This window comes from Manis javanica, chromosome 6 (assembly GCF_040802235.1).
Source record: "Manis javanica isolate MJ-LG chromosome 6, MJ_LKY, whole genome shotgun sequence".
In the NCBI taxonomy this organism is placed as follows: Eukaryota; Metazoa; Chordata; class Mammalia; order Pholidota; family Manidae; genus Manis; species Manis javanica.
Window position 1 is genome coordinate 129,699,244 of NC_133161.1, and position 27,308 is coordinate 129,726,551.

Below are 27,308 nucleotides of genomic sequence, written 5' to 3' on the forward strand. Positions count from 1 at the left end.
GCCTGATAGAGAAAATACTTTCTTCTCACTTTTTAGGTATAATCATTAAATTGTATGTCAGCAAAGGATAAAAGAATTGTCCCTTTAAACTTTTGCCAGGGGAAAGTTCTCAACAATTCAGTCACCAGATTTAGCTTTCTGCCACTTGGAGCCCACCCGGTACCCTGGGAGAAGTTCTCTGCATGCGTTCCCAAAGAGGCAGGGAGAGGAGATCCCCTCTCTCCCATCCTCAGATGGGAGTTGAGAGGCTCCTGAATCTCTGAGAGCAGGAGTACCTGTCTGGGGCTGTTAGCATCTTCTCCTCATCCAGAAACGCTGCTCGCTGCCAGCATACCGTGGAAACAATAATCACAACCATCAGTCACTGGGAGTTTCCCCTACCGCTGGCATGGGGTTAAACAACTAGGCACTCTCTCACTTACTCCTCCCAACAGCTGTGTGAAGGAGGTAAGATTATTACCACCATCTTGCAAGCACACAACTGAGGTTCAGAGAGGCTGAGTCACCTGCCCAAGTTCACAGCTACTTAAATGCTAGAATGAGGGCTTGAACCCAGGGTAAGATTGATTTCTCTGGCCGGTGCCTGAATGCCGTCACCGGCAGGTCTTCTGTGAGCAGACTAAATGTGCATGGGGACCTAGCTTAATTTTCAGAGGCAGGCGGTGGTTCAGAGCCCAGGGCACCCGTGAGTGAAGCAGGTCTGAGCCACAGCTGGGAGACAAGCTGAGGGCGCTGAGTCCAGGGAGAGTGTGGGAAGCCACCAGGCAGGCAGTGGCATGGGAAGGGGGGGCAGGCGTCCACTCAGCACTGTAATCCACAAGGCCTCCCTTGAGTCCCGGTGCCGGGAGCAGTGGTGAGCAGGAGGGGAAGACGCGGGCTCTGCCCTCATGGAGCTGACGGTCTCATGTTGGGAGAATTATTTATGGAATCCCACCAACAACTACGGAATTGCAGCTGTAATAAGTGAGTGGGGCAAAGAGGGATGAACATGACACCATGAGACCTAAAACTTTGGATTTGGGGCTATTTTAGCACTTCAACAACTATTACCTCATTTGTGAAGGTTTTCAAAGCTGGCAAATGTCATTTACCAGGATGTTGTCAGTTCAAAAAACTCTAGGAAAACCAAACTGGTCACCACCTCTGGAAAGAAAGGAAAGACAATCTGTGTGCTGGCCACAGACTGTGTAAACCTGTCTCACGGATGCAGGCTCAGGGCGTGCTAAATGCTCAAGAGGACAGCATTGGGGACAACTGCGCCCCACAAGCAGCTGGGCATCTCTGCAAGTAACACGATCTTCCCCACATGCTTCTGGAGACAGGCTGGAGAGCAGCGATGGCCAGAAGCCACACACAGTTGCCTGACCTTGACTGTTCTGGGGAACTGTCTGCCTCGAAAACACCTGCATACAAATTACTTCAGGCTGGTGCCGACTGCAAATAGAGTTCTGGAGATAAGTTGTCTTCAATCCAAAGGACTGGGAAAATTACATTGCATAACACAAATGGTTTAGGAATCTAGGTCAATCTGTGGATGAAGTATTTACAGAGCATGGGAAGCTCAGGCCTCCCAGGCCACCCACACCCTCTGGGTTCTCATCCCCTGGCATCTCTGTGTGTCCACACCTTCCACTGGGCCCTTGGAAACTCATGCTGTGTCACTGGAAAATGCTTCTGTATCTTCAGCCTCTCTGAATTTTCCCTTTGCACTATGGCTGTGTGGCACAGCTCAGGAAGGTATTGTCCACACTGCTTCCCATGTAAATTGCACCTTCACGGGTGGACAGTGCCAGTAGCCCCATCTCCACCTTTTGCTTGCTGAATCCTGCCTCTCATAAGTGGTGGCTATGTTTGTTCTCTCCCACACTAATCCTTGCTTCCCATTTTTACCTCAAAATCAGTTTCCTCCCACCTTCAAAATCCCCAGGTCCTTTAAGCACTCCATGATGCCCCCGTTACCACTAACTACCAACCCCCGAGTGCTCCCTTCTTCAGCGGTGACTTCAGCACCAGACTATCATCTGTTCCTCTGCCACTCCTGTCATTGTACTTTGCAGTTTCAAAATGCACGTGGATAATCCGTCCACCACTCAGGCCGCCGTCCTCCCCTGCCCCCTCACTTCCAGTGACCTACTCCTCCATCTGCCTCATGCATCCCACCACAGATCATGCCCTTGACTTTGTGGTCTTCTCTGGTATCTCAGTTTCAAGTGCCTTTTCTCTGATCACCAGCTCTTGTACTTCTAGTTCACTTCCTTTGAATACTCTGACTCCAGAAATTCTTTAACCTCATCCAGATGATGAATCCATTGGTGCTACAGTCAGTCAACTGACTCATGTCCTTCCCTTCTTCCCTAGTGAAGCATTTATGGATTATCATTATAATCACCCCTTTGTAAACACTCTTAAATCACCAACCCCTCCTTCCTTCTGTAGCAGCAACCCGCTGAGTCCCAGCTTGATTAAACCGTGCTATTGCTTACTCTGGGCTTACAATCCCCACAGCTGAATGTTTCTAGATAAAAAACATATGACCACAAATCTCAAACAGACACTAAAGTAGGCAATTTACAATTCTCCATTCTTCAAAACTGTTTCTCATTTTTTTCTCTCTGCTCAAATTTCACACACCTGTGCCCTTTCACCCTTGACCTTGTCTTATACATCACTAAAAAATAGAAGAGACGCTAAACAAAGAACTGTCTTTTCCTTCCCATATCTAAACTCCCAACCTGCCTGCATTGGACATACTGTTCCCTCTCATATTAGTCTGGATAAAGGGTCCCTGCTCCTGACAAAGTTGAAATAGCTCTACTCTTGCCCTATAACTCAGCCTTTCACTTTCTGCTAGAATCTATTGCTGAAATTATCCATTCTCTCTTCTGCATTATGGGTCTTTCTCTACTAATTCATCCCAATCAGCACACAAGCATGCTCCAGTGTCTCTCCTGAGAACAATAGAAACTCTCAGTCCCATATTCCTTCCAGCTCCTACCTCCTACCCTGCGCCCCTGCTCCCCTGCATAGCAGACTTCTTGAAAAGGCTGACTATAATCACTGCTCCTGTGCCTCCCCTCCATCCAAAGGACTAGGGCTTCTTTCCTTGCCATGACCCCAAGCCTTGCTGTCAACTGTCTCCATATCACCAAACCCAGAGATTACTTGTCTATTCTTATCTTACTTCTCCATATCAGAAATATTTGACATAGTCAGCCCCTGTCATCTCCTTGAAACACTTTGTTCTCTTGGCTTCTGGACTCAGGCCTCACAAACAGCACTGCTGGTGGCTCACTTCAGTGACCTGGGCACTCTCCTTGGTTCCTTTGGCTCCCTCTCTCCCTACCTCAAAGCCATCAGGGGATCCTGTGGATTCTACCTTCAAAACATCCTGAAGCCATCCGTGTCTCCACCTCTCCACTACTACTGATCTAATACAAGTCCCCTGCATCTCCCTCTGGTAAGCTTAGGCATTTCCCCGCCTCTGCTTTCACTGCTTTCCATTCTGCACACGTTAGTCAGTGGAATATTTTGTAAACATCAATCATATCATGTGTCTCCCTGCTTTAAGTTCTTCAGTGGCTCTGCATTTCACTCCAACAGTAACCCCGAGCTGCTTGCCCTGGGTGACCTGGACCTGCCCACCTCTCTGACTTGTCTCGTTCCCCCCTCCCCATCACCTGCTAATTTTCAACTGTTGGACTTTTCAGTTCCTCCAACAGGCCAAGTTTGCTCTTGCTTCAAAGCCTTTGTAGTAGCTGGTTCCTCTGCTTGCCTGGACTGTGCCTCCCCTACTACACCTCCGTATTTGCATGACTGATTCCTCTAATTATTCACAGCTTAAATGCTGATTCTTTAGAGAAACCTTCCTTAACCACTCAAACAAAAAAGTTGATGCATTTCCCTCTACTTCCTCTGAGTAGTGCTTACTACTTACTCCCTGACATTTTCCTTGTAGTTTCATTTATTTCTATATTGTCTGTCTCCTCCTACTAGATTATAAATACCAGGAGTGCAGGGGCTCAAATGTTCACCCCAAATGCCCACTACCTAGAACTGGGCCCTCTCACTAAATGTACCTCAATTGCCCACTACCTAGTAGGCCCTTTCACTAAATGTATTGCAAATTCATGAGCCTAGTGACTGCACTGCACTGTGATTAGGTGGTATATGAAGAGGACAGTGGAAAAAAAATCCTTTAGAAGCTTAAACTCTATCTCAAACTCTCCTCTGAAATCCTAACCCTGTAGTCTTCTCAACTACCATTACAGGCATCCTAAAAGCAGAGATCCTGCCTTTTATTTCCTATTCAATATAACACCTACATGGTATTAAGTTCACAGCTGTTGCTCAGCATACAATGTGTTGATCATGCCACCTGAAATAATCATTAAGCAATGCAAGGCAGTACTGTTACACTTGACCTATCTGGAACCATGTATCTGGCAAATTTCTTTAGAGTTACATAACCATGAACTGGAGAAGCCACCAAGAAGTAGACAAAAAGAATCTAGAGCGGTCAAAATAGATGTCACAAATCTCATGTTCTGACAGACATGCAAATTACAAAGAGCAAAGCTTTACTCATAGAGCCTTCCGATTCTTTTGGAAAATCTAAGAGAGTTAGTGGATTTCCAGATCTGCCTCATACTACTTCATCATTAATTCAAGCATTTATTGAGTCATGTACAAAGCACTTGCTAGGCACTGGGTGGAAATCCAATGATGAAGAAATTAAGTCTTTGCCCTCATGAAGCTTGCAATCTAGGAGAGAAAGTAGACATAAATATTTAAAAATATGTAAATGATATGCAATTATCAAATCATATAAATGTCAGAACAGAACAAGAAAGGGTAGAAATCATCTAACTTCTGTTTTCTTTATTACATGTTTCTCACTATGAAAACATAAACTTATTGGAAGAAGTTAAAAACCAAAAAGCATAAAAACTTTATAATCTCAAAGTATATAAACTCTTTTGTGCTGAGTTAGATTCAGAACCCCAGGCAGAACTTATAAGAAGTAAGAGTTGGTATCCGAATGGTAGAAAGGGTTTTTAAAAATCAGATGCAGAAAGTAAAACGAAACAGCTCAGTCTCAAGTTACTTTTAACAAAAATCCTCTAATACTGACTAGGTTTCAAAAACAATGTCACATTAGGGGCAGTGCTATAGCTAAGGTCTCTAATGAGGGCCTGTGGCATCTCGAGGAGTAAAATAAAGTTTAAATTCAGTTTGAAAAATAAATAGTAATAAATGTTTTAAAAGATATTCATCTACAAGCTTCTTAATTGTATTTGTTGTGTTCCCTTTAAGAAATCATTACCTACCCAAGAATAGTAAAGATATTTTCCTAGAAACTACATGGTTTTTCTTTTAAATTTACATCTCCAATCCATCTCATATTCCTTTTGTCAATGAAATAGGTAATGGTTGAGTCTCTTTTTATTCTGTGTAGATATCCACTTACTGCAGGAATATTTGTTTCTAAACGACCCTCCTTTTCCCCCTTTTGAGCTGTCTTGGCATCCTTGCCACTCATATTTAATCATGAGACACTGAAAAAAGTGGATGTGAATTTCCCCGTGCACTGGCATGGATTTTTGACCAATAGGCTTCCCTGTGGAATGATTGGATTTTAAATCAGCTTTTTAGTCAGTAATTGGTACAAACTGTCAAATCCATAGGTCTTAAATCTGGGATCATCTAGTTACTCCAGAGAAAGACCTAACATCCTCTGCCTTCACAGTATAAGGTTGTTTCAGGCATTCTAGTTGCTGGCTGGGGGAAGGAAATTGGGAGTTTCACTATTCAATAAAGACCTCTTTTCAGTTTTTAATCTCTCCTTGTCTCTGTGCTTGATGACTCAGATCCATTTGGGTTTAATTTCACCAATGAATAAACCTTCCATCTCTCTTGGGGTTGAGGGAAAGATCCACACCCAGCTATGAGGTGAGAAGTATTGTTCTTAATCTTCTTTGGTGGATTTCTTACCAATACCCTTGTTTTTCATCCACATTTTTATTCCACTTACCTCTTCAGGCTTTCCAAAGATCTTACAAACAGAATTTACTTATCTGGGTGTTTCCCTTTACAGTCATGCCTTACTCCACTCTCCAAAGTTCTTGCCTTTCTACTGTGTTTTTAGATATTCTGTAGTTGTATTACACAGTCTCCTAATTTCACTGAAGACAAAATTTTTATTATTATTTCTTGCTGTCCTTGTTATATTTGTGTGATGTCTGTGAGGGAAGTGAAATATGGCCTTTAGTCCAACACTTAAAAGTAAAAATTATTTAAAAACAGAGGTTATTGGTCTTGGAAGGTGATAAATAGGAAGATCCAGTTACAATTCAGGTGAGTTTGAAGACATGAAACACAACCATATGTTTCTGATCCATATAAAATGCCCAATTCACCTTAGGTATTCTCTTGAAACTTAAAAGAATACCACCCTGCTGCCAGCTGGGTCATTCCTCCTGATTCCCTGCCCTAATCATTAGTCAGTAGAATTAGTCATTGGAATTCTCCCTTCTCTTTCCTTGAGCACTGTTTGAGCACTTACTGTGCCAGTCACTGTGTTAGAAAATGGGACCCACGGATGAACGTGATAGACATGTTTCCAGCATTCAAGCGGCTTATAGTCCAGTAATGGGTAGGAAAGGTCATCAGGCAATTAGTACATGCCGCAGTGTCATGGTCAGGCGTTACAGACTGTTACGGGAACACCTGGGAGGTACACCTGCCCCAACCTTGAAGGCTTGAGTCAAGGAGGCCCCCCAGAGAAGGTGATGCCTGTGAGACCTGGAGGGTGAGCCATTGCCAGCCAGGTTGTGGGGGCAAAGTGGCCTGGAGAAGAATGACTCAGCTTGAGACAACCGCGCGGGCAAAGACCCAGAGATGGGAACACGGTCAGTCCACAGGGTGCATGGAGACTAAATATTTAGGCTCCAGTGTTTCGTTTTCTGTAGAGCACTTTTCAGAATGCTACTTCAGAATCAGTTGAGGCCACCTTTTTAAAATGCAAATCCTGGGTCACACCCAGAGCTGCTGAATTCTCGTCTTTGAGGAAGAGGCCTGAGAACCTGTGTTTAACAAACCAACCAAGTGCTTCCTTTGCATACTGCTCTGTGAGTGCTGGGGCTGGAAATGCAGAACCAGACCTGACGGAAGGGTAAGGCCTGTTACAGAGTCAGCGCATCATCTTAGGAGCGCGGTCATGAGACACGTCTTCTGATCGGGCAGATAAGGGACCACTGCACGTCATTGCTTTGGGTGGGCACCATGCACCATAAGATCTTTCAGTGATTCAGGTTGCTTCATAACACAAAAACATCAGCACAATACGAAAAGAAATCAGGAAGTATTACCCAGAGAGAGAAAAACAAATGAGGTCTGAAAAGGAGGAGTAAGAGGCAGGGGGAGGGGGGAGGGCAAAATGAGATACTGATGAGAATCCTAGATTCTGTCCATCTGTCCTCTTGCCCTAGCGAGAACCGCCGCCTCACACCAGTGAGTCACAGAAACGCTTCCCACCGCAGCAGCGCGTCTGTCCACACAACATCCTGCCCCCACCGGTGGGCAAGACCATGTGACTACTTCTGGCAGGTGGGTTGTGGGAAAGGGCATTTAATTACCAATATGACTTTCTCTCACTCTCTTCCCCTGTTGTATCATAAAGGAATCCTCTTGTAAAAGGGTTAAACCCACAAGACCAAAGCAGCCTGCAGTTCTGAGCCGTGTGTGGAGGAAGGCGCTTTTGCAGGGTCTCCTGAAACCTTAGGGGGCTAGGCATGTGGGAAATAGACCGCGGTCGTCACTACAGCACAGCCTAGCCTACTTGGCTAGTATAACATTTATCCTTTATTATGCACCTCTGTTGACAACAGTTCTCGTCTGACCTTGACGCCACCTCACACAACGTACCTCCACAGGAGCCCAACTAAAATCCAGTGGTGCTAAGGGGGAGAGATGCTCTGTTTCCATTTGCCCAGAATTTCCTGATTACTCTCTGAAACCCCACCACACCGACTCCATGCCAAGACCGACAATTTAATTTAGTGAAATGGGTACATGATTGTATCATTTGAAAAGAAATATGAAATAGAACATTTTTAACTGATAACAAATATTAAACATGCTTGAAAGAGAGGTAACAGAATCCTAGGGGAGCTGATGATTTATTCAATCAGCTGTACTGGGCTGAATTCATTCAAAGTCCCATTTCCTTCCTTTAGAATAGTAACCCCAAAATTTTAGTATGTGTAAGAATCACCTGGAGAGTTTGTTAAAAACTGAGATGCTCAGGCCCCATTCCTAGAATTCAGCATTGTGAATAGGGCCTGGGAATTTACTTTTAATAAGTGGCCTCAGTTGATTCTAAAGCATAGGTCTACAATAAAAAAAGGATGAAAACTTGCTATTCTCCACAATGTGAAGGACCTAGAAGGTATTATGCTAAGTGGACACAGAAAACAGAGATACCATGTGATTTCACTTATATGTGGAATCTAAAAACAAAACAAAACAAATAAAACAGAAATAGACTTGTAGCCACAGAGAACAGCCTGATGGTTGCTGTAGGGGAGAGAGTGGGTGGTATGTGTGAAACAGGTTAAGGGAAATAAAAAAATGAGTAAGAGTGTTTGATAACTTGATCTGGGTGACAGTTTCATGAGTGTACTCATCAAGCTGTACATTAAGATTTTCATGTATCTCAATAAAAAATAAAAATTAAAGAAGCACAGGTTTACGGACAAGTGCTCTACAGAATATGAAGCCCTAAAGCCTCAATATTCACTCTGAATGCTTTCTAATGCAGTAAACCCAAATGGGCTCAATGTTCTCATAGACTTTGACTGATCTGCAGAGCTGAGCTAAACAAAAGTACTTAGTCTCTGAGTCCTCTGGATGTGGTCCCAACTAAATGGTGGGGTCCCAACCCTGTGTGCCCCAGAAGTTCAGAAACGGAGCTAGGACCAGTCAGATCTAAACTGACCGTGATGACTCAGGGATATGAAGTATTTACAGTAATTTATAAAAAGGGGATTTTCATCAAGAGGGGTCAGAGAATCCATCTGGACAAGCCAGTGGTTTTGATCAGGACATGAAGAGTGATCAAAAGGGATCATAAGATGATAGCTACCAGTGAAAAAGAGTTAGTGTCTCTACCCCTAACTAATCTCCTCTTCCTTACCCACAGGTATAATTCCTCTGACATGTGGGCCTTTGTTAAGAAATAGGCTGCAAATGAGGCTAGTGACTTCTCAGAAGATGCATAATGAAAGGGTCTCAGTCCAACACACCCCAGGGGCCAGATCCAGCATCGGTAGGGAGGAGAGGATGATTCAGTTGGAGGCTGGTGGAAAGAGAATGCCAGAGTCAACTCATACTGTAGATCCTCAAGCATTCTGGGAGACTCAGCCTAGAAGAAAGTGTTCTCTAAGGCCTCAATTGCATGTCCATTTGCTTGTAGCAAAAAAGATCAATGGTTATAGGTGGAATTACCACAGTGGTCTCTTGTGACAAGGTCATCCTAGAAATTCTCATTGTAAAAAAGCTGTCCCCACTTCATTATTCAATATTGATAAGCTTCTTAATGTAATTTGTCATATTACATAATTTTTCATGTCCAGGAAGACTTAATTCTGTTTAGATTCTAGTAAGACTGAAATATTTCCATTGGTGAAAAGTACCAAAGAATACCTTCTTTGATGGTCAACTTAATAAATATATATAATTTAATACATATACATATATATATAATAAATGATTTTTTTCTTAACGTTAATAATGATTGCAAACTTAAATTGTTTTGAAGTATTTCAACATATACAAATTTAGTGACTGATTTTTTTTAACACTTCAAACCCTGTAAGCAACAAAATTATATAAAATTTCAGTTATCACATAATATACGGTATTACTAATAATACCATACTATATATTACTAATATTTAATCCTGCTCTAGAAAATCAACATAAGGGTTTCATTAATTTATTATTTCATATTTATCTTACTATCTTCCTAGGTTATGGTTCTATTTATTTGGATGCTTTCCTAGCATTTCAGTAACGTAATTTGATGCCTTGCAGGGCTACAAGAATCACTCTAGATAGAAAGAAAAAGACAACAGGCTTACAGGATCTGGTTTATTGCCTAAGACAGGACTTTGTTGTTTCTCCCAAAGCAATTCAAGCCAAACCCACTGCTCATCAGGCTGAGCCTCCTTCTTTTCTAGTTAAATTTAATTCATTACATCAGTGAGACTTTTTAGGTCCACACACAGCCACAGGTACTATTGGTTTTGTGTCTCGCCACAAAACAATATATTATTTAAGTCTTGCTTGGCCAGTGTTAACAAAACCCATTGTTCTATCCTTGGAATATATAGCTCTGATTTGTTAGCATTGTAAATACATTTATATTCTTTCTTAATATTTTATTGAAATTTAATAGGATCTATGAGGAGTTTTCATCCCCTATGAACTGGGAGGTAAAGTCTTCATACTCACCTTTTCTCCTGAGGACATTTGGTTAATTTATATTCTTGGAACACAATGTTGAACTTGCTTTTGCTTTGGTCATAGAAACAATTGTATACCTCTAACAGTTGGTTCTTGAATGACATGGGTTTGAACTACTCAGTTGGAGAAGATCGTCAAGAAGACATTGCCACTGGCTGACCCACGAGCTAGACCCCAGCAACTGGAGGCTCCTCGCACCCAACCCTGTCCTTGGAATGTGCCTCCCTGTTACCTTCCCAGCTCCCAGAGGGCCCCCCAAAGAATGCAGCCTTGAAAGAATGAATTGATGTGGAGACCACCTGGATGTTACACATGAATGAACCTAGTTACGGCCTCTGTATGAACTTTAAGATTCTGGCAGGAGATTCAGGAGATCAACTGTCTTGCAGCCACTCAAGACAAGCCTTGTAAGTAGAGTTCGCTTGCTTATAAACCCACCACCTACCCATCTGGAGCGGTGTGACCTCTGCCTTCCACCTCTCCTTGTCCTCTGCATATAAGGATCAGTTTCAGGTTACACTTGGGAAATTACAAAGGAGATTATTGTGATCAATAGGGTCCACTTACACAGACTTTTTTCAACAAATATATTGGAAAAATTTCAGGAGATTTTCAATAATAAACAGCAGGCTATTAGTAGTCAAGACTGGGGGAACCAAAAGTTATATGTGGATTTTTACTGCATGGGGGTTGGTTCCCCTAACCTACATTGTTCAAGGGTCAGGTGTACTTTAGGAACAGCGTATATTTAACAGAAGATAAAATATGTATTATTCTATTGTATTCTATAAGTCATTACTTGTAAGTTGTCCCTTTTGTTGTTTCAGTACCAACCCTGACAACTTTTTAAAAATATCCTAATTTAGCTTTTTATATAAAAGATATTTCAGACCTTACCTGATCTTTTCCTGTCCCAATAAAGGGAATCAACCATATTTCATAGAATAAGCTAGGTTGTGATAATATATAAACAAAGAATATGGAATGGCTGAAACACAATAGAAGTTTATTTCTGTTCATATTTTGGGGCGAGGCAGCTATTTCTGGTGAGGGTCGGTCTCCTATGTGTGGTGACTGAGGACCTTCCACCTTGGGGCTCTACCACCCTCTGATCTTCACTGTCATTTTCATCTAACTGATAGGCACAGAGTATGGAGAAGGCATGCCTGCTTCATGCCTAGATGAGGTGTGCATCATGTCTGCCCGCATCCTGCAGTAAGAATGAGTTGCATGGCTACATCTAACTGCAAGGGAAGCTGGAAACTGTAGTTCTGTCTTGGCGCTGGCTGCAAACCTGTAACTAGACAGGAGACAACAGACTCTGGTGGATACATAGCAGTCTTTTCTATAACTACTCTCGAAATTGCCCTGGTCCCTTCTGGGAAAAAACTGTATTTGAGACTAAAATCTGAGTTCTAACAGATATACATAAGAATTGAAGGTAAAAGGTAGGGAGAGGAGCTATTAAGCTATAGTTGATGATGAAAAAACTGGAAAAATACTATTTTTGATATTGGGAATTCATTCTGATTTTTCCTATTTAACCTAACATGTCACTGTTTATCGCCTACAGTCAAGTTTTCATCATAGAAAGTTTTCATCATGGACATGCTACAAACCTGACACTGAGAAGGGAAAATAGGGTGCCCAGTAATACAGCAGGGCACACTGCAAGAATCAGGAGCAACGCTTGTAACTGGGATCTAGAGAATTTATCAGGGTACTTGGTAATTGGATATAAGCTTTGCTTAAAGTTCCTTATCTGTAAGTGGTCCTAGTTCTGGATGCATAAAGTCAAAGAGTAAATGTAGATGGTAATGCCAGAGATAAAATTCTTTTTTTGTCTTACATCTCAGGAACTTCTCCCCAAAGCCCAGCATTCAACTCCCTAAGCTACTAAATGGCCAGCCTGAAAAGTCCTCAAAGACAGTGAACCTAAGGGCCAAGTTTCTATCAACAGAACTCAGTAGGTGTTCTTAAGAGAGAAAAGATGGCACCTGCTTCTGTTCCACATACCCAGGCTGGATGACCTTGGAGGACCGTCTGGCATCTCAGTTCTGTTTTCACAGAGGTCTGGCTTCAGAACCCTACAGCGCAGTCAGACCCAAGGGAAGTATGGATTAATTTCCTCCTTGACAATTTCTTAACTGTCAGAGAATTACAACTTCCCATATCATTTAGAATGGAAACCACTGCCTTTACAATATCCTCCATGTCCTGTCACTCACTGGGCCCTGTGACCCCTTTGACCTCAGTTCTAACACTCCCCACCCCTTAATTCCTGGACTCCACTCCAGCCCCTTTAACTGCCCTCAGACCATTCAGGCTCACTCCCAGCTTGGGGTCTTGGCACTGCTCTGCCCTCTAACTGGAACGTTTTCCTGATGATATCCACAGGCTTCAGGTCTTTGCACAAATGTCATCTTCTTAATAAGGCGTGTCCTGACCACCCTATTTAAAACTGCAGCCAGGCCCCCAACCCCCATCTGCACTCCCATCCCCTTTACCCTGCTGGAGCAGACACTGCTGATACCCTGTGGGTTCTCAGCTGCAGCTGTAGTAGGCAGGGCCCCACAAGCTGAAAGATTTCCCCATCAGGCTCCTCTTGAATGTCCTTCACCTCCAGAGGCCTGCTGAGCCTGCTGGGGGCAGCTTTGAAGGCTGGAGCATGTAGTCGTTTCAGGGGCACCCTTCAACTAATGAGGGATCACATTGGTGGATAAATAACCCAGATTTCCCAGTTCTCAGGGGGATTCTGAGACGTTTTTTTCCATAATTTCTCAGTGGGTGCCCAGCAGGATTGAGCTCTCTGCTCAATGGGACAGTGAACTGCTCAGCACGAGCCCCCTGGCATTTCCCCCTGCCCTGTCCTGTTTCTCTTCTGCCTCACTTGTGCTCTCTGGGCTCATCTCCTAAATAGTCAAGTGCACCAGATCCCTCTCCTCAGGGCCCTCCTTCCAGTGAACTTAGAGAGAGACACTTCCTTTTTCTTTTTTCGTGCTACGTACGCTCTAACCTACTGTGTCATTGACTTATTACATGTCGTTTATTTTCTGCCTCTCCCCATTGAAATGTAAACCCCAAGGAGACAGGGTTCTATGTCCATTTTGTTCATTAACATATTTTGAGTACATAGAGCAGCACTGGTGTAAAGGAGGTGCTCAATAAAATACTTGCTGAAAGCATTAGAGGAGTGAGGCATACTGAAATTCAGTCTTGAAATAGTGTGTCACTTAGGTTGCCCTGGGCTGCAAATAATAGAAAACCCAATTCAAAATAGCTTAAAGAGTGCAATCTACCTTCTCACCTGACTGGAAGCCTAAAGTGAAGTGGGCTCAGGAAGGAAGAAGGTGGGAAAGATGCTGGGTGGGCAGCCAGCAACGTCCCCCCATGTCTTATGGGCCATAAGCCCATCCTTCCCACAGGTACTTGGGGAAAAGAAAATAAAGTTGTCCTCTGGTCATTTAAATTAGTTCTATTAACATGATAAAGGAGACAGAGTATCTCTCTGGCCAAGTATAAATTTGTTATTAGTTGTAGATCAAAAATGTGAGCATAGAAGACAGGATGTGTCATCAGAAAAGAGAGAGGCCGGCAGAGGAAGGGTTAACTGTGCCCAGGAGGGTCTCTGAATCTGGTTCTGAGAAGCCCAGGCCTCCCCGTGGACCTGATGCTCTCAGACCTGCCCACCTCAGTACCTTCTCATTCTTACCCACCAAATAATTACCTGATCTCTGACCCAGCTCCCGGGATACCTCAACCCTGTTAAGGGTCATTGGCAGTCTGGTCACTGGAAAGTTAAGCAAATGAGCCATGGGGCAGCACACAAAGGGGACTGACTTCACTTTAGGCGCTGTTGCGTCTGTGCTGATTCAAAATAAAGGGTAGTTGCCCACAATCCTGTGGTGGGCCTCTCTGCAGCTTGAAGAAAGAACAAGCCATAATTCCATAGTATCTAATATTTGATACTAAACAAGAGATGATTCCTCTGGGATTTTAGGCAATTTGATCAAGTATGTGCAGTTCCCAAAACACAGCCTCCCACCACCCCACCTTTCACTGCTGGCAGGTAGCGAAGGAAGGAAGGAAATAAGAGGGAACAAAAAGGCCCCCACTTCTTTGAGCTCAGACTCAGTGCCCAAGACTCATACCAGTTTGGGGCTGACAGACCCTTTATTTCTGAAACATTATAACCAAGAAATTCTGGCCCCAGTTCATCTTTGTTAGTTTTCTGGGTAAAAATTAAACCTAGGAATAGCTTAAAAGATCCTTGGCTCTGCTTTCTTCCCTCCCTTCTCAGATATCTCCGCACTCCTCTTCTCTCCTCCTCAGTCTTTCTCCCATGGTGTTCGACCTGTCACTCAAACTACTAAATTGATAGAAGGATTCTCTTTATCAGAATTATACTTTCCTACATGTATTTGAACCTGGGTTTCAGAAAATCCTAGAAACATTTATTGGAAAATAACTCTAACTGGATTCCCTGGGCTGACAAAGGGCCTTCCGGCCCTCGGGGCAGGTCCAGGGAAGGGCGGCTGCAAGGACAGCTGATGGAGCCATGAGGCCAGGCCCAGGGAGGCAGATTGCAGGCCTGAGGGTGAGGCCAGGGTCTGTGCCAAGAGGAGCCCAACTTATAGCCAAAAGTGGAGTCATGGCCAAAACTGAATAATGAGGCCAGACTGCATGTGGGCGAATAAGAACCACCATATGGAGCTGGAACAGGGAGAGGGCGTCAGGAATCCGGGTGCAAACGGACAAAGTGGATCTCTTACGGGGTGCATTCGTCAGGGTCAAGGAGTCAGGTAAGCAAGAACCGGCTGGTCTCTGACCAGCTACACCTTCAGCCCTAATAGATCACACTTTATATTCACACTTTAACAATGCTGGCTCTATCCTCTTCCTCTGGGCCATTCATGTGTGCCCAGCACGAAGTTTCCCCCAATGTGGGGCCGATGGAAGGTGTGTGCTCCCTGAAGCTGGAGAAAGGGGAAGTGAGGGCAGCTTAGACATCCCAGAGGTAGACAGGGTCCCAAGATGGAAACCTGGGCAGGGCTCCAAACCAAAGAGCCAGAGGCCAATACTGGAAATCTGTGAGCAGAGGGCCACAGGCAAAGCAAACAGCACAGTGATGCTGGGAACTTCCTTGAATCACCTGGGCAGGTAGCGGGGTGATGTCTCTGGGGGTGGTAGCACTGCTGGAAGCTCAGAAGGGTCTGCAGCACTGAAGGGCCAGCCCGCAGATCACCTTTCCTCACCCTCTCGGCAGCCTGTTTTAGATATAAGGAACCAGTCTTAGAGAGTATATTAGATCTCCAGGTCATGGGGGTGTAACCAGAACCTGCAGCCCTATTTCTCCTACTGGTGAGCTATGTCTGCCTTTGAAACTAACAGAACCTCTTTGTTTGTTTGATTCTATTTGAAAAAACAGTAACCACGAAAATATCAATATTAAATCTAAAGTTTTAGCAGGTGGTATCCTTCAGGTAGGAAGCTCACAGCGAGTTGTTTCCGCAGAGGGGAGTGGGCTGTGGGACTGGGCTGCGCTCCTCCCCTCGCAGCTCCAAGGTGCTGATTTGTTCTTTGGCACCAGTTGTTTAGAAGGGGCCGACCAGGCTGCTGGTCATTAACAGAGAGCCGCAATACTGAGTGCTGAGAACTCTGAACCTGTACCCAGCTCATAAATGAGGCCTCCAAACAGACCATTCTTTCATCAGCAAGTATTTACTGAGAAGCCATTGCTCTGGAAGGGGACCAAGTACTGAAGTATTTGCTGTCTTCAAGGTGTTCATACACTTGGGTAAAACAGCGAGCAACCCTTAGTTCTACTGTTAAACAGTGACCACAAATACAATATTTCAAAGAAGGCAGATGGCTCTGCCCTCTCGGAGCTTACAGTCTTGCTGGGAAAGCGTCTTTGCTTTGAAGAACAGGTAGAATTTAAAATGTTTGAAGGCAGTGGGGAGGGCATGATGGCAGGACCAACAGTGCTGGGGCTCAGTGGGGAGAAAGGTCAGGGAACAATTGTATAGCCAAAGGCAGGCTTGGCGTAGTGTTCTGGGACATTGGAACTTCTTTATAAGGCAGATAAAGGAAAGGAGCAATTTACATTTGTCCAGCCACTTACTTTCTTTGCGTCTTCATTTCTGCCTTCCTCAAGGGAATTATTGCTTTCTCGCTGTTTCAAATTCCCAGTGTTTTTTACCTTCCTTACACTATCTGATATATGTCAGTTGCTTACAATGAACCATTATAGTTCAAGATGCATCCAGCCCTAGTGGAAAGAGCCGAGCTGAAGAACTGGTTGACCTGGACAGATGTCAGTTGAGTATGACAATATGGAAATACAGGGAGGGGGCATCACCACTAAAATACAAGGCCTGCAAGAGAACTGCAGCTCCAGCCAAGCCCCAGGACTACAACCAAAAGCTGGTCAAGCAGCCATCAGGTGCCTCCTCACTTACTGACAATGACTGCTAGTGATGATATAGCCCCATCAGTTAACGTACTCGATATACCAGGTGCACTTATAGGTGGGTAAGGAGGTAGGTAGCATGGTCCCATCTCCATTTTTATACATCATAAGCAACTACAAAGAGACAATTGGAATAACATTAATAATAATAATGTTCTAGAATCTGAAATTCCTTGTGTGTAAGTAAATAAAGGGAAGGTCAACCACTTTAATCAACTTGGAAAAGGCTTGGAAAATGAAAAAGTACTAAGTGGACCAGTACCCGTGAGGCTGGCATCTGGGCTGGACCGGAACCTGTGGCCATTCCTGGGCACGCCAGGCCTCTATGCAGCCCTGAAACTAAGCCACCTACCAGGTGTAGCTCTTATGCTCCATGCTGGTGCCATGCATGTGTGACTCAGATGTTAGCTAGGGTCACCCAGCCTCTTCAGACCTAGATGAAATTAGTTGGAATGATGATTTCCTGTTTTATGGAAGTTCAAAGCCTTTTAAAATATATATATATTTCTGCCAGTTCTTGAGGGAATTATGTTACCTCCAATGTGCTCTGTTAAACACTAGAGCAACCCAGAAACAAATTTCATCCCCTTCCTTTATATAGAAGACAAAAGCAAAGCAAAATAAATAAACCCTTAGACTTCCTTCCTCCCAATTAAAATCCTATTGTCCTGGATTCCACTCCCTTCTCTCTTTTTCCTGATAATGGGTGAATAGGCCAACAGATCCATCAGACACTGAAACATGGAATGTAAATCTGGGAGAAGGAAAGGTGGAGCAAAGACATCCACCAGCCCTCATCAAGTACATGCTATTTGCCAGGCCCTTTAAGTTACCCCAAAGGAATCTTACATGCCATATCTGATTCCCTGATTTTAAAGTTGATTCTCTAAACTGAGAGGGTTCAACATTTTTTTGTGCAGTTTGCTGGTGTCAAAACCAACTCCAGAAACATTTCATTTTCGTCACTCAATCTAGGATTCTAATGATTCCATCCTCAATAAAACCCCTGAGGAAGACCCTGAGGGTATGACTTTCAGATAATATAGTAGGGTAGCTCGAACAATTTAGGGAAAGAAGGGGAATCATTTGGTGTGGTGGTGGTGAGCTGAAGAGGAGATCAGATATAGCCCAGGCTTGTAAGAAAATTCCAAAAGCTTAGTGTGCCCATGACACACAGACCTGTGCAGGAGCAAGGGGTTGTTTGACTTTTTACATTGCTCTTCTGTCTAATGTTAATTCTGGTACTTGGATTTTTGCTCGAGGAAACGCAGCTCATCTTCCCAGAGTAGAGTCAGTGGAATGACATCTCTCCGAAACCTTTGTGTAGTATACTCGGATGGGCTGCTCAAGTCTTCAGCTTTCTCCAAGGTAGTAGGATTCCTACAGAAAGATACCCTTAAGGCCTCACTTAAATTTGAACCATCAATGAGGCTTTGAAGAAGGTTCTTAAGAAGCCAGGTCCTCCTCTGGGTGTTTCAACTCTCTGAGAGCATGTGCTCCACCAGACAGAACTGGTTCAAGTGAGATGATTATTGTTTTCCGCCATCCATCAACAAAGGGGAAGCATCTGACTCAAGCCTGGCCAACCAAAGACCCACCATCCCCTTGGTTAGGGGAACTGGTTCAATGACAGGAATATTTTGTTTGTTATGTTTGACTAATCTTGAAACTCCTTCTCTAAGTATAGATGATGCTCTGCTATATAAAATAATTGGCTTAAGCTAGTTTGAGTTGGTTCCTGTCACTGAAAAATACAGTAATGTCCTAGTTTAAAGCATAAAAAATGACCAAAGTTCAGTTGAACTTTATTTTATAAACATTTAACCTGAGTCACAAATTCTTCTGTAGTCTCTATATATGCTAGGCCAACCATGATAAAAACAATGCTATTGAAAGTTAATAAGAGTTCCCCCCTTGGTAATTAGTATAGCCTTGCCTCTTACAAAACAGAAGTACAAAACTGGCTAGTCTTGAGAATAAATGGAGAAACAAATTAAAGCTTAAATGGCAAAAATGTCTCAAGTCACCCTTACTCAGATCTGGCATTTATGATTATAATTATTAGTAGGAATTAGTATGAAAAATACATATGTATTTTAAATTCATTAAGGGTAGGAGTTATGTCTTGCTCATTTCTGGAATCCTCACAGTGCCTAAGATAATAAGATCATCACTTATTGGATGGCTACTAACTTCTACACTGAGTGTCATTCATACATTAAGACACAATTTTAACAAAATCCTGAAAGATGAACATTATCATCCCCCTTTCTCAGATAGGGAATCTGAGATTCCAGAAAGTTCTTAAAGTCATGTAACTATTACATATCAAGATCAGAATTTGTATCAAGTCTTTCTAATTCTAAGCTTGTGCTCATGAAATTATGCTATACCAAATAGAACTTAGCACAAAATCGGTAAGCAATAAATTCTTGCTAAATTAGATTGAAAATAAGAGCAGTTTTGTGAATAGGTAGAAAATTGAAAATAAAGCCAGTCTGGTATTTTCAAAAAAAGTCCATACACAGTGGGTGCTCAGGACATTTTTATTTAATTCAAGGTCTCTGAATGCAGTTGGCATTCCGGATGTTTAATGATACAATCAATCCTTTTGCAACCTCTATCCAGAGGCTGGATACTGGAGCACCATCAGTAATTAAGCTTAATAAAAAAGAATACGAAGTTCCGCTTAGCCCACTTTGTCACTAATGAAGAAAGTGCCAATCTGTATCAAGTCACACAATTAACGGAGCTTTCAACACCTCCTTGAGCATGTACCAAACCTTGTCTGTCACATGCCTGCCAAGGCCTGTATTCTAACCTAGAGGCTATTGTTTCACTCACTGTGTTTGCCATTAAACATTGCTGACTTCATCAGCTATTGAGAACTTGGGCTCAGGCCTCAACAGGTAGGAAGGCTTTGAACTTCTGTCTACCACTGTAGGCTCCACAGTTTTCAAGCATTTCGGCTATCTGGCTGCAGGGGCCTAATTACTGATTCAAGAGGTAGAGGATGGGACGCCTGACAAAGGCAGAAGGTGTGAAGAGCAAGGACAGCTGCTGCCAAGGCTGAAGGAGTGATGGGAAGATCCAACTCCATGGGAGGAGCCAAGCCCACCAGCTTGCCGTCCGTCCGCAAACACCATCAATCGCTGACCTCCCAGTGCCCCATTAATGTTTCCTTATGCATTGATTGGACAGCTGGGTGACAAGAGGTAGGAAGCGTGGGATATAGGAAGGGGGTAAGTAATTTTACGATGCATTGATTCCCATGCTCTGTGCAATCAAAGAGCCTTGGAAAAGGTCCTCACCCAAGTAAAGAAGGAGGAGGAGGAGGAGGACATAGAGGAAGAATAGAAAGAAAAAGTGAGTGAGGAAGAGGAAGAGAAGGAAGAGGAGGAGGGGAAATGGGAGAAGAAAATAGAGCAGGAATTCCTTTTTGAATCTGAATGCTGTGTCACTGATCTCCTGGTGAGATTGGTGGTACCAAACACGTAATTCCCAGAGGTAGTGGTCACGCATCAAGCTTCAGAAGAGACAACAAGCAACCTGGAGACCTCGATCCTGTTTAGCCTCCACGTAGCTGATTTGAGCAGGCACCTCACCTCATTGGGCCTTGGGCTTTGTCTACTGCATGAAAGAGGAGAACAAAATGAGCTTTCTGCAAACTTCATTTTTAAGGTTTTTAAATAAGAATTGTATTTTGTGCAGAAGCACAAGCAAATTCAGTGAATAAAAGCTGCATGGCTTTTGCAGGAACAGGGATGGAGAGCTGACAAAGCAGTGTGTGCCGTCCTCCTAGAACCCTCTGGCCAGCATGGCACAGGGGCTCTTGAAGTGTCCAAAGAGCAGTTTGAAAACCTCCACTTTAATGATTGATAACGGTCCCTCCAGCATATTCTATGATCAGTGACCCATGTCTAAGTTCTCACAACTCCTTAAGGAGGTGATGTCTGAAGGTGGTGTTCAAAAAAACCTGTACTTCCAGCCTTGACACAGTGTAGAAGCCACCTTGGCAGAGAAGTAGGTGGCAAAATGGGCCATAAGAACATTGTCTCTAATACTGGAATAAGCAGCTCCAGTCCTGCTCTGCAGACCCACCACACAGAGTAACACTGAGTATAGTTTTTTTCTCACTGAAGATGTCTAACGTTGTCTTCAGGGCCAGGCTTATGAGTATCTTAGAAAGAACAAATAAATTGTAATGAATTGATCCCCAGAGACATGAGCATTTGCCAAATGTGCTCATTCTTTGCAAGCAGTGAGAAGAAACATCATTTTGTGAAGTAACTTGGCTGAGTACAGAAGTCTGTGCATGTGCATATTTCTGTGTAGACAGAGTCCCTATTATATCCCTTAAGTGCCCTTCTCAGTCATCTCTCTTCCATCTTGTAATTCTCTCCAAATACCTAACAAATTCCCCAAAATGCACCCTTGCAGAGCAACTCAAGTCTGATGTCTCCCATGAAGCCTTCCCTAGCCATTCTGCTCTCTGTCCTATAAACCCAGCAGTTACTAATCATTGTATGCCTTATCTCTCCAGCAATGTAATCTTGCAGTGTTGTTTAATTCTCCATCAAAGTCATCTCCTCAATAAAATTAAACCCTCATGGTTTAATAAGGGAAAGATTGTGTTTCTCTGTAGCCCACAGTGCTGTGCGCAGAGTAAACACTGCAGTATAGAGCACCGTGTATCTGATAGACCTGGCCCTGCCATTTTCTAGGTGCATGACTTTGACCTAGTTTAAATTATCCTTACCTGGCTCATCTTAAAAATTAGGTATTAATAACTAATTTACAGGAGGCATGCAGAAGTAAAAGATAATGCACATTAGTGGTAGATAACTTCTGTTATTACTACCCATGGATCAATGTATTTCTAGCGGTATGTAAGTAATGCTGTGAAAACTGATAGGAGAAAAGCTGATCAGGATAAGAGTTTTGTTGATTTGTTTCCAGCTTGTTTCCTTGGAGTGAATCTTTGCTTTCTTCCTGGGAAAAGTGACTTTTTACTTCCAAGTAAATCAAAAGATGGAGAAGATATAGTGTGATTAGTCAGATGACCCTGGGAAGGCATGACAGACAAGGCTGGAAAAGGGATCTTGTCTAAAGGCTTGTGAAGAAGAAACAGGGTGTGGCTAAGATGTACCTTGAGGAGAGAGGGTAGCCTTCAACAAGTGTGTATAAATTGGTGGAAGACCTTGAATCCCAGGAGTTTGTTGCGTATCTGGAAGATGACGGGGGTAGCACGACAGCTAGGATAGCTGAGAGCACAGAATGTTTACCTTAGGTAAAGTCAGAGACTGTGTTAAGAGTCACCTAATCCAATTTTCCGCCCCTGCTTCTGGGACTCTCGTGCCTCTTGCCATCCGAATGAGTGTAATGTGTGTATTCAAAGCTGAGCAGATGCTGACTTTAGATATTTCATACAGGCTAAAATCCTACTGTCATGGGTCTAGAACTGATGAATTCCAGGTCCTTTCCTGCCAATCTCTTCAGCCACTGGGCCAGGAAACTACCAAAGTTCTAAATGTTTTGATGTGACAGGGCTTAGGCCCAAACTGGATTTTCAGTAATAATGGCAGTAGCTGTGGTCATTACTGCTGTGAGCACGGTTGACTCAGAAAGCTGGAGGTCAGTGATTTCTAGATATTCAAGAGATCTGTCTTTTAAGGAAACCATAGAGAAATGTGGCTCTCTTGTAGCCACCTGAAGTTGGTAATTGATATTACTTGTACTGTGACAGTGGTTCACAGATGAAATTAGACAGAAGTGTCCCTCTAGAGTTCCAGAGTGAGGGCACAGAACTCAAGGTCTAGGCATCCCTAGAAATCAGGAAATACACTGATGTGTGTTGCTGAGGGAGATAAGCCATAAGAGAATAAAGCGCAAGTTGTTACAAAGGAGGTGTGTGCTTCTGAGTCACCTGTCCACAGCGCTATCTGGGTGGAACTGGGGCAGCCAACAAACACATAAAGAGATGCTAAGCTTCATGCATGACTGAAGAAATGCAAATTAAACAAAAATAGGATACCATTTTTTTCACCAGTAAGATTAGCAAAAATCTTAGATTTGATTGTACCCCTTGTGGGTAAGGATGTGGACCGAAAAATCATTTTCATACACTTTCCATGAAGCATAAGTTAGCAACTTTTGGGAAGATACTTTAGTATTATCTATTATAATGAAACGGGCATATATCAATTCAGCTAATAACTTTCCTGGTACAGATGGCCCTGAGTTGTGGTTGTATTTATAAGAATCTGTGAATATATATGTATGAGGATAGTCTTGGTTATAGTTTATAAGAGAGTAACAATACAATGATGCCAAATATATCTGACAATAGGAAACTGGTAAATAAATTATAATGAGTTCATAATACTGGATACCTGAGTCAAAGAGATGAAGCTGAGAGTGTGGGAGACCAAAGCAGCTAGATTCTACAGCACAGAATGTCGGAGAGGAGAGAATTGTGCCGAGAGGAGTCTGGAAACCGAAAGTAGTTTCCCCTCAAAAATTTAGCAGAACACTGAGGAGCACATATGGGTAAAGAAACTACCCCAAACTGCGGATAGAACCATCCAGAAGAGTTAGAGGAAAGAGCAGACAGCACTCACACGGGACTTGGACTAGTACCTGTTCCTACCTCCTAGACTAGAAAATCTCCTAACTCACAGGAAACTGGGAAGAGTATTCTAGAAGGGGCTTGCAGTAGTGGGGAGTATTCAGCCTCAGACTAAACACAGCTCTGATCTTAAAAGCTCTGATCTAACCATCTTAAAAACAAGGCCCAAATGAATCAGAGGTCCACAAATAATTCAACTATGTCCCAGAACAAAGCTAAAAAATATTTATAGAAATACAAAACATACAGCACTTATCAAAGTAAAGCATATAATGTCTGGCACTTAGTCAAAGATTACCAGGCATGCAGTGACAAAGGAAACACAATCAATTGCAAGAAATGCAAAATCTAAGCAGATGTGAGAATTAGAAGACAAAAACTTTGAAACAGTTATTATAATTGCCTTCCATATGCTCAAAATGTTAGACATTGAAAATATAAAAAAGAAATCAAATCAAAATCTACAGGCATGAACAGAATGTAGAGCAACTGGAACTCTCATGAACTACAAGTGGAAATGTAAAATAGAGCACTACTTTGGAGAGCAGTTTGGCAGTTTCTTAAAAAGCTAAACATGCTTACATATATTTCAGTTCTTTTACTCCTAGGTACTTCACCCAAACATATGTCCAAACTATAAGAGTTTATACACAAATGCCATAGCAACTATTTGTAACAGTCAAGACCTTGAATCAATGCAACATCTATTAGTGGGTAAAGGGGTAAACAAACGTGGCATATCTATACAATAGTTTACTGTCAACAGTAGAAAGGAATGAACTATTGAAATGCATCAATGAATTTTTCAAAATTCTAGTTGAAAGAATCCAAAGAAGAAAAGAGTACATAATTTAGGATTCCATTTATATAAATTCTAGACAGAAGCGTGATGACAGAACATAGATGAATGGCTGCCTGTGGACAGGGAAAAGAGCAAAAAAGCAAGAAAGAGAAAGATTGCAAAAGAGTTTGAGGTAACTTTTGGGAAGCGATGGGTGTGTTCATTAACTTGACCACAATGATGGTTTCATGGGTGCACACATAATTTAAATTTATCGAATTGTATACTTTAAAATGTACATTTTATTGTAGATCAATTATACCCCAGTAAAGCTGTTAAAAATCAAAGAAAGATGAGAAGGTGGCATTTTATGCACTGATATAGGAAGAATATATCCAAAATATGTTAACTGAAAAAATGTTAAACGATGTGTATAATGGTATCCTTTAAGGTCACTAGACCCATATTTTTAAAATATCATATATGCATAAAATTTTTCTGCAGAGGTAACGTATAAATTGTTAATAGTACTTATCTTACAGGGATAGTATAGGGATAAGAGGAAGTGTTTTTTAAAAATCCTTTTTGGACTATCTAAATTATCTTACATTATATATACATTTTATTTAAAGTAAATGTTAGCTGGGGTTTCATGAACAGTAGAATTGAGAAACATTTTTGTTTTCTTTTTGCTTTTTGTATTTTAATGTTTATTTTTGAAAAAATAGAGGTACACTCTCTGGAAAATATTTGGCAGTTTCTTAAGAAGTTAAATATATACTTATAATAAAATACAGCAACTGCACTCCTATTAATCTCTCCAAGAAACAATTAAATATTATGTCTGCATAAAAGTAGGCTTGTGAATGTTCATTGCAGAATTATTCATGATAGTGAAACATATCCATCAACTGGTGAGTGGATAAACAAAATATGGCATATTCATGCAATGGAATACTATTCCACAATGAGAAGGAACAAGTTACAATATATGATACAACATGCACAAACTGCAAGAGCGTGATGTTAAGTAAAAAAAAGCTGAAGCAAAAGACTACATATTGTATGATTCCATTCATGTGAAACTCTAGAAATGGCAAATTTAGAGACAGAATGCAAATCAGTCGTTGGTTGCCTGAGAGAGGAGGTAGGAGTAAAGAATAACTATAAACAGGCACAATAGGAACTTGGGGGGATGACGGATATGTTCTCCAACTGGTGATGATTGCACAACTCCATGCACTGACCAAAACCATTCACGTAAAGTTACCGTGACTGGATTTTATGATATGTAAATTATACCTTAATAAAGGAGTTAAAAACAAAACCCAATGACTGTGAAACTAGGAATAAAGTTAGTTGCTGCAGAAGATGCCTGTGTTTCCCATCTAAGCAGATGGAACTGTATGTCTAAATGCTAAAATGCAGTAGGACCTTGATGCTGTTGGGGCTGAAGTCGGTTGTTTCAGGATTACAACATGTACATAGTGCAACTCCAGCTGTGAGGTGAGTACACCAGTTAGATACTGTCTTCTTTGGGTAGATTTTCATTTCAAATGTTGTACAGAGGGGTCTGGAATATGTCCAGTATGAGCATGGGTGTTCCAGAGTGGTGGTATGTGGTAGTGAAGAAGGCAGGCTCTGAAATCACTCATTTCTTGTGAGGCTGAAATGAGATGAGGTATGTGATGTGTGTGGCGCATAGTAAGATCACAAAGTAAGATCTTTAATCTGTGTGTCCTCAAAGCAGTAGGGACTGTGCTGATTCATCCATACTCTTTTTCTGGGTTCTCCTAGATCACCACAAGCTGATGGGAGCTAAGGAGCCGAGGAGGTGCATGAACATCCATGCAGCTTGGAAGTAGACCTCTTTCACCAAGATCACCCAGTGCTTTACATGCTTTAGGCTGGGGACTCTAAGACTTATGGATTCTAAGACTTTATGGATCAATAAAGGATTAAAGAAAATTTAGAGGACTGAAAGTATTGTCAACATTTAATTGTTTTAATTAAACTTTTAACTTAAGATGTGTAGATTCACATGCAATTGTAAGAAATAATAGAGAGATTTTATGTATCTTCTATCCAGTTTTCTTCAACGATCACACCTTGAAAACAACAGTACTTTTTATATTAAATCTGTGATCCATTTTGAGTTAATTTTTTAATTAAGTATGAGGTTTAGATCAAGGTTCATTTTTTTCCCTACGGATGTCAAATTGCTCCAGCATCATTTGTGAAAACTCTATCCTTCCTCCATTTTGAATTTTGTTTACACTTCTATAAAAAAAAACACAGTTAAGAGTATGTGTGTGAGTATCATTTAGGGTCCCTTAGTCTGTTCCATTTATCTTTGTCTATCCCTCCATCAGTAGCACACTCTTTTGATTATTGTAGCAATACATTAAGCATTAATATCAGGTAAAGTGACTCTTCCCACTATATTCTTTTTCAAGATTATTTTAGCTATTTTAGGATGTGTGCCTTTCCATATAAATAGAATAAATTTGTCTATATCTACAAAAATTTGCTATGGTTTTCATAGACATTACATTAAATCGATAGATCAATTCAGGGAGAATTGACATCTTTACCGTGTTGAGTCTTACAGCTGCTGATACCCTATGTTTCTCCATTTAGTTAGGTCTTTTTTGATTTCCTTAAGCAACATTTTGTAATTTTCAACATACAGATCCTTTCAATGCTTTGTTAAATTTTTATTAAAATGTCTCATTTTCTATTAAAATGTCTCATTTCCTTTGGAGGAATTATAAATGGTATTATGTTTTTAATATCAGTTTTCTTGTGTTCATTGTTAGTATATAGAAACATTTTTGCTTGTTGGTCTTGTATCCTGTGACTATGCTGGATTCACTTATTAGTTCAAGTTCCTTGAGTATTTC

The 27,308-nt window shown here is 42.0% G+C and overlaps 1 long non-coding RNA gene across 1 annotated transcript; it reads left to right on the plus strand.

The window, feature by feature from the left end:
• Positions 1-3,278: 3,278 nt before the first annotated feature.
• On the plus strand, positions 3,279-27,091 carry LOC140850196 (uncharacterized). Its single transcript, XR_012132881.1, has 3 exons — positions 3,279-3,457; positions 10,765-10,931; positions 26,203-27,091. It is a non-coding gene; the product is annotated as an uncharacterized lncRNA (long non-coding RNA).
• The last annotated feature ends 217 nt before the right edge of the window (positions 27,092-27,308 follow it).